Genomic DNA, 6,466 nt, shown 5'->3' with positions numbered 1-6,466 from the left:
TTCTTCTTTAACCATTCTTTGGTAGAACGACTTGTGTGCTTGGGGTCGTTGTCTTGCTGCATTACCCACTTTCTCTTGAGATTCAGTTCTTGGACAGATGTCCTGACATTTTCCTTCAGAATTTGCTGGTATAATTCAGAATTCATTGTTCCATCAATCCTGGCCCAAGATGCAGCACAACAGGCCCCAACCATGATACTACCACCACCATGTTTCACAGATGGGATAAGGTTCTTATGCTGGAATGCAGTGTTTTCTTTCTCCAAACATAACGCTATGTTAGAAGTTAGCCTGCAGTCCTTTGAATCCTAGTGGACTTTTACACATCTTGCTTTTAGAGTGTTCTTTGTTGGTAGAGCACTCCTGGGGAGGGTAACAGTGGTCTTGAATTTCCTCCATTTGTCTGTCTAATTGTGGATTGGTGGAGTCCAAACTCTTTAGAGATGGCTTTGAAACCTTTTCTAGCCTGATGAGCAACTCTTTTTCTGAGGTCCTCAGAGATCTAATTTGTTTGTGCTAGGCCTGGGCGATAAAACGGTATCGATATTTATCGACGGTACACCTTCTTCGATAACGATATTAAAAAAATTAAATATAGTGCACGATATAGGCACGTGCTATGAGTGATGCAGACAGCACACACAAACACGAACATGAGGGCTGTACCTGCCTGTGATGAGGAGATTGTAAGTAAAGAATGAATATTAGTCGAATTTAAAATAAACATTTGCATTTGAATGCAAAAATAGTACAATCCAATGTTAGATGTGCGTCAGGTGATGATGCAAGTGACGTTGTAGTTTAATGTTTTGCTAGTCTAGCCCACAAGACGCGCAGTTGCTGCGTTATTCATTCAAAATATTAGAGAAATATAGAAGCTCAATGCGGAGAAGATCTTGATTAGGTTAAAACCGAAACCAAGCCATTCACACAGAACGCATATTCAGCGCATTTTCTAGACGGACAAATACGACTGCTGCACTCACGTCTCAGTTTTGTTCATAATTGTTTAAGCAATTTACGAAATTATATTTGATTTATACGAGTTAATTTAGACGTAATGCACGTTTTTTATAGACTATTACTTCCTTGCGTTGAGCATTTAAAATGTGCTGCATTATTTTGCTCATTGCGCCCTCCTGTGGCCTTGGGAGACAAGCCAAAAGTTTAATCTAGCTTCTGCTAAATGTATAAAAAAAAACACATTAGAAATTAGATACGTTTAATTTTTATTTTGTTTTTGACTGTTAAAACAAAAAAAATATTTGTTGTTTGTCTCAATAAATTGAGTTAATTTAAAAATACAGTGGTTAAATGTAAACATTTTTTTCTATTGCTCTTTGTTTTAAAAAAAGTTTATAAAAAAAATTTCAATAATTATCGATACTGAACGATATGAAACATTATATCATTGATACATTTTTTAGCTATATCGCCCAGCCCTAGTTTGTGCCATAATACACTTCCACAAACATAAATAAACTTTGACAGATCCCTGTTCTTTAAATAAAACAGGGAACACACTGACCCCTGAGAGTCATCTCACTGATTAAAAACACCTCTGAACAGATGGACTCTAATTTCACCTTCAAATTAACAGCTAATCCTAGAGATTCACATACTTTTGCCATTCACGGATATGTAATAATGGATCGTTTTCCTGAATAAATAAATGACAAAGTATATATTTTTATCTAATTTGTTTGATTGGGTTCTCTTTGTCTACTTTCAGGACTTGCATGAAAATCTGAAGATTTTTTGTAGAGATGCACCGATCTATCGGCCAGTGGTCGGAATCGGCCAATTTTCCTCATGATCGGCCAGGATCGGTGACCAGCCGGTCAGTCTCACTTCTTTCCGATTCCGAGCCGATCCGTTACCAGCGACACAGTCAATAACATCAGCCGCGCATTCTCACTCTCCTCTCTCCGACACGTCTCATTTGCTCCGGTTAAATAGTGCTTGTATTGCGCATTATTTTAATCATTCCTGCAGGTTTCGTACTTACACCAAAAGCGCGTGCACCACCACTGATCTATATTAGTGGAGCGCACAATCAGCGCTCAGTCCCAAACAGCTTATTTTCACAAATACCGAAATGAGTAGCTAACTGCGCTAAAACGTTCAAATACATACAAAATTATGTCAAAATGCCCGTCTTGGCCAGTATCCAGTTAAACACAGTCAGTTTTGGAAAGTTAAATAGTTGAGAAAGAGAACGCATGTTGTGTAACAGTATATTGGGTCCGTGGATAAACTCTTAAAGGGACCGCAGTCCAATATTCCTGCTGCTGTCTGTCATGTTAATCAAAGAACAAAACACAAAGAAAAGAATTGTCTGCTCTTGACTGAATACGTTTTATAACTTTAATGGTAAGCATTCATCTGTATTTAATTTTTACAATGAAGACTAGAGGAATTAATGTAATCAAATGTAAAATAACACTGGATGTGTTATTTTACATTTGATTACTTTAATTTCTGTAGTATTTCTTACCTGAATAAAACTTACTTAACCTGAAAAACTTAGTTTCATAGCTCTCTTTATTCTATTGCATTTATTTGTGCTGTTGTTTGAATTCTTTTTATTTGTTCTTATTTTATTGCCGACTTTTTACTTGTTTTTTAATGAAAAAACTATTTTGCGTTGAAGGAAAGTAGATATTTGTTTGTATATGCTGTCAATTATAGTTCTTAGAAAGAAAATCGGTATCGGCAGATCACACTAACAAAAAAATCGGAATCGGCCAAGAAAATTGCAATCGGTGCATCTCAAATTTTTTGGTTATATTTATGCAGAAATATAGACAATTCTAAAGGGTCCACAAACTTTCAAGCAGCACTGTATACAAAACAAACTAATATAAATATATAACAAACATTATATAAACACTATCAAAGACTACAATTTATAAACTGACAGTTTACAAAAAATGTAAGTTCTTTGTTACTCTATACCTATTAAGGGTTAACCATCTTTTTCTTTTCTTTTTTTTTTTTAAGCACGACACCGACAAGTGTCGACAAGACCAACAATAACCCACAAAGCTGCTTAAAAAATAACAATTTCAACAACAAAAAAAAAGTTTAAATTAATGAGAGATGAACACTAGAAAGGTACCATTTTATCAAAATGATGATGTCACACAATACCTCTAATATCTCCAGAACATAACTCCATACATTATAAGCATTAAAATATGCAGTAAAATTAATATAACTAATATTATGTATTTTAGACAATCATGTCTATATTTTTGGTTTTTCAGCCATTTTTTGCTCAAACAAATCATCAAGGTAACAACACTGTTTAGGATTTATAGATGATTCATTCCCCCAGTTGTAACAGTGAGCCAGAAAAACAAAATTGCAACAATGTTATACACGTGATGAGCAAAAAAACCTTACTTGTCAACTCACAACAGAAAATCAGCTTCTGATTTCATTTATAGAAGTAAATACCAGACGTGTCTTGTTTTTTCCATCGATTCCTACCACTCATCAATCAGTGACTGACTTTAGTGAACTCACCACAACTTTAGAGGCCAGATTTACATCACTTGCAGACAACCTGCAGGACCTCCTTCGTGGTGGACTCTTTCCACTTGACTCTGTACAAACAGTAAACTTTTATAGAAAAACACAACTAACACAAAACAGAACATACTTTAGTATAATAAAGCCATTTTAGCTGTCATTTATGCATTCATTATTAATTCGACATTCGCTAACATAACAGATAACTCAATAACAGCCTTGTTAAAAGACTAACGTTAACAGTATCATGTTCACAGTAATAACACTCACTTCTGATTTCATCGCTGCTTTTCCGCGACGGTAATCGTGTGGTTTTGTTGCTCATCTTGCAAGACAATACAGATCCAGAAACTGCAAACTGCTGCTAGTCAGTAAGCTAACACGACGAACACGCGAGAAATTTACAATGCCACGATTACAACAACAACGTTGCATGTATTTTAAAAGAGCTGTGCCTTAGTTTTACTTACACTGTCCAATCTGTTATATGGTCGGTTATATGGAATTGTATTAAACAAATTTCTCTGTTTTCGGATGCAAACGAATATGCTCTTTTTTCAAATTCGCCCGCCTTCCCATGTAGTAACAGGAGATGGCGGATGCAGGGGGTGGAGCTAAACCTACTTCCTGTGTGTTAAACAAGTGTTTTCCTTTCGAGGGCGCTTCCAGGTTCAGACTCAGAGAGACAAATCATATCAGGATATTTTGGATAGTACAGATAAGTATTTAAATGCAATGAATTAAAAAGATAGTTCCTGGCATAAATATGAAAACTGACCAAAGTAATCTATGCAAAATAATTAAATAGAACTAGTCAGACCAGCACGAAAAAACCTAACGGGCAACACGTGAACTATGTTACCCTTGAAAACAGCACACAGATGAATGCAGTGGGCACATTGTGAAATTAACATTACTTTCCGACTTGGTTATGTCCCTTTCTTATGTTTTTCTATACATTTAATTCTGTAGAGAATTTTGTAATAATCGGGTGACAGGTTAAGGACAACATCAGTCTATTCTTGCTGTCTTCAATTTGGACTCCCAGAAAGCCTGCAATAAAAAAGTAAAACGATTCATACCCATTAAAATTTCATGTCGTCACAGGTATATTAACATAAATGTAGGCCTAACTGTAATCTATAAACTACAAAAACGGTTTTAAATAGCCTTTAAGTTAAAGGCTTTAACATGACATTTTGTGAGACCTTATAGGCTACATTTCCATGTTTAATTTCCATGTCATTTTCATAAAAAAAATGAAAACAAAAACAAAACAGTATTTCAAAGGGGGGGGAAAACTATATACATTATTCGGCCAGTAACTTGACTAAATAAGGAAATATTGGCATCTGTTTTGATTCTTCACCATGTTTCATCCAGCCACTGTCTTCAATGAATCAATGCCAAATGATTCTCTCATTCTAACAGCCCAAACACCCTGACAATGACAGCTTTTACAAATCAATTCCAAATGTTTTCATGCAAGTGTAATCTATTAAATGCAATCTACAAATAATTAAATATGAGGTTAGTGTATAAATTGTGTTGTTTCACTCGTTTGTAGTTTGCTTTCTTTATTTGTTTGATTGTTTGTTTGTTGAGAGGGCTTGCAGTCAGGCCAATTTAGTGACAAATAAAACTCAGTTTTTCCAATATACATCTGTCATTAAAACTAAACCTAAATCATAAAGCCTGAGATCAGATGAAACCGTATATGCTGATTTAACTATTTAATGTCGAAAAGGATGACATTAACAAAAGTAAGAAAGAAAGTCATTTTTTAGGCTGTTTAGTATGAGCAGCAGTAAGTGGCAGTGATGGTCCAACTATACAGGCTGCTAAGCATGTTCAGATTGATGATGCACTTAATTTGCTAAACACTGCTTCATGAAGCTTTGAAATGTTTATGAAACTGGTTTCAAACCAGTGTTTTGGAGCGCATATCAAGCTAGACACGTGATTTTAGCAAACGAGTTATGTCATACTTTTCCTTAACGTTTACATTACTAATGGTTCACCACTAGGGGGCGTTGATCTGGTGTCCCCATGAGGAATCTATATGTATTTTAATACATTTTAAACTTGGTTACAATTATTTATGAAAAAATATAATGCACTTTTGATATTAGAATGTTTACATCAGCTTTTCTCAACTGCAATTTAGTTAAAATTATGCATTTATTTTTCAGTTTTTTTTTTATAAGACAAAAAATGGTGGGAAACACTGATATAGTTGATGGTTATGACTGACCACATCAGACAATTTAAAACTTATTTGAAAACAATGTTTATTGTAACTCACTGCTTCATTTGTCAGGCAGTTTCATTGTCAAAAACAATGTGTGGCTCGGACAAGAGCCAAATAGCCCTACATTTTCTGCAGACAGCTCAGGATGCTCTTTAGGGCCATACACACTTTTTTTTTTTTAGAGCAGCACATTGGCATTAACATACAACACAACAAAGAATATTTTTTGCACTTAAAAGATATTTCTTGAAGTTTATTTTCAAAAAAAATGTCCCCCCTTTTGGTATTTGTACAAATAAATGTCTCGCAAACAACCTGGGAAACACATGTTGATTTTGAAGGAACAAAAACAGTAAGATGGTGGTTCTTTTTTTCTCCATTTCTTTTCGGGCAAAAGTTACAATTTTTCTAACAGTCATTCTTAAAGATAATAAATGATTGAAACATACTTATGTATTTTTTTGCATATACATTTAGAAATTTTAACAATTCTAGAATAACTTACTTTTTATATTAATACTTCTCTTACAGAATCCAAACTCGTTGATATGTGAAAGGCTGTTGAGAAGTCAAGCCTCCCTTCCACTAGAGGTCAGCACTGATGTTTAAAGATATACAACCTTTTAAGCATATAAGAGAACTGTCAATTCCAGATTTCATGGTTAATCACCTCTACCA

General features: G+C 34.6%; 1 protein-coding gene and 1 long non-coding RNA gene across 2 annotated transcripts in view; both read right to left on the bottom strand.

The window, feature by feature from the left end:
* Positions 1-3,530: 3,530 nt before the first annotated feature.
* Positions 3,531-4,235, bottom strand: LOC107567279 (uncharacterized). The gene is made up of 3 exons (XR_001606619.1): positions 4,008-4,235; positions 3,808-3,913; positions 3,531-3,611 (listed from the first exon to the last, which is right to left on the bottom strand). It is a non-coding gene; the product is annotated as an uncharacterized lncRNA (long non-coding RNA).
* A 1,575-nt stretch (positions 4,236-5,810) lies between these two features.
* Positions 5,811-6,466, bottom strand: part of LOC107567280 (CAP-Gly domain-containing linker protein 1-like) — a 70,523-nt gene continuing 69,867 nt past the window's right edge. Inside the window, exon 32 of the transcript XR_001606620.1 lies at positions 5,811-6,458. The gene's annotated coding sequence lies outside the window, so the exon portion shown is untranslated. The remainder of the gene's footprint in view (positions 6,459-6,466) is intronic.

Source organism: Sinocyclocheilus grahami, unplaced genomic scaffold (genome assembly GCF_001515645.1).
Source record: "Sinocyclocheilus grahami isolate Dianchi unplaced genomic scaffold, SAMN03320097.WGS_v1.1 scaffold1140.1, whole genome shotgun sequence".
NCBI lineage: Eukaryota > Metazoa > Chordata > Actinopteri > Cypriniformes > Cyprinidae > Sinocyclocheilus > Sinocyclocheilus grahami.
Note: the sequence above shows the minus strand (reverse complement) of the source record. Positions and strands in the feature narration are given on the sequence as shown.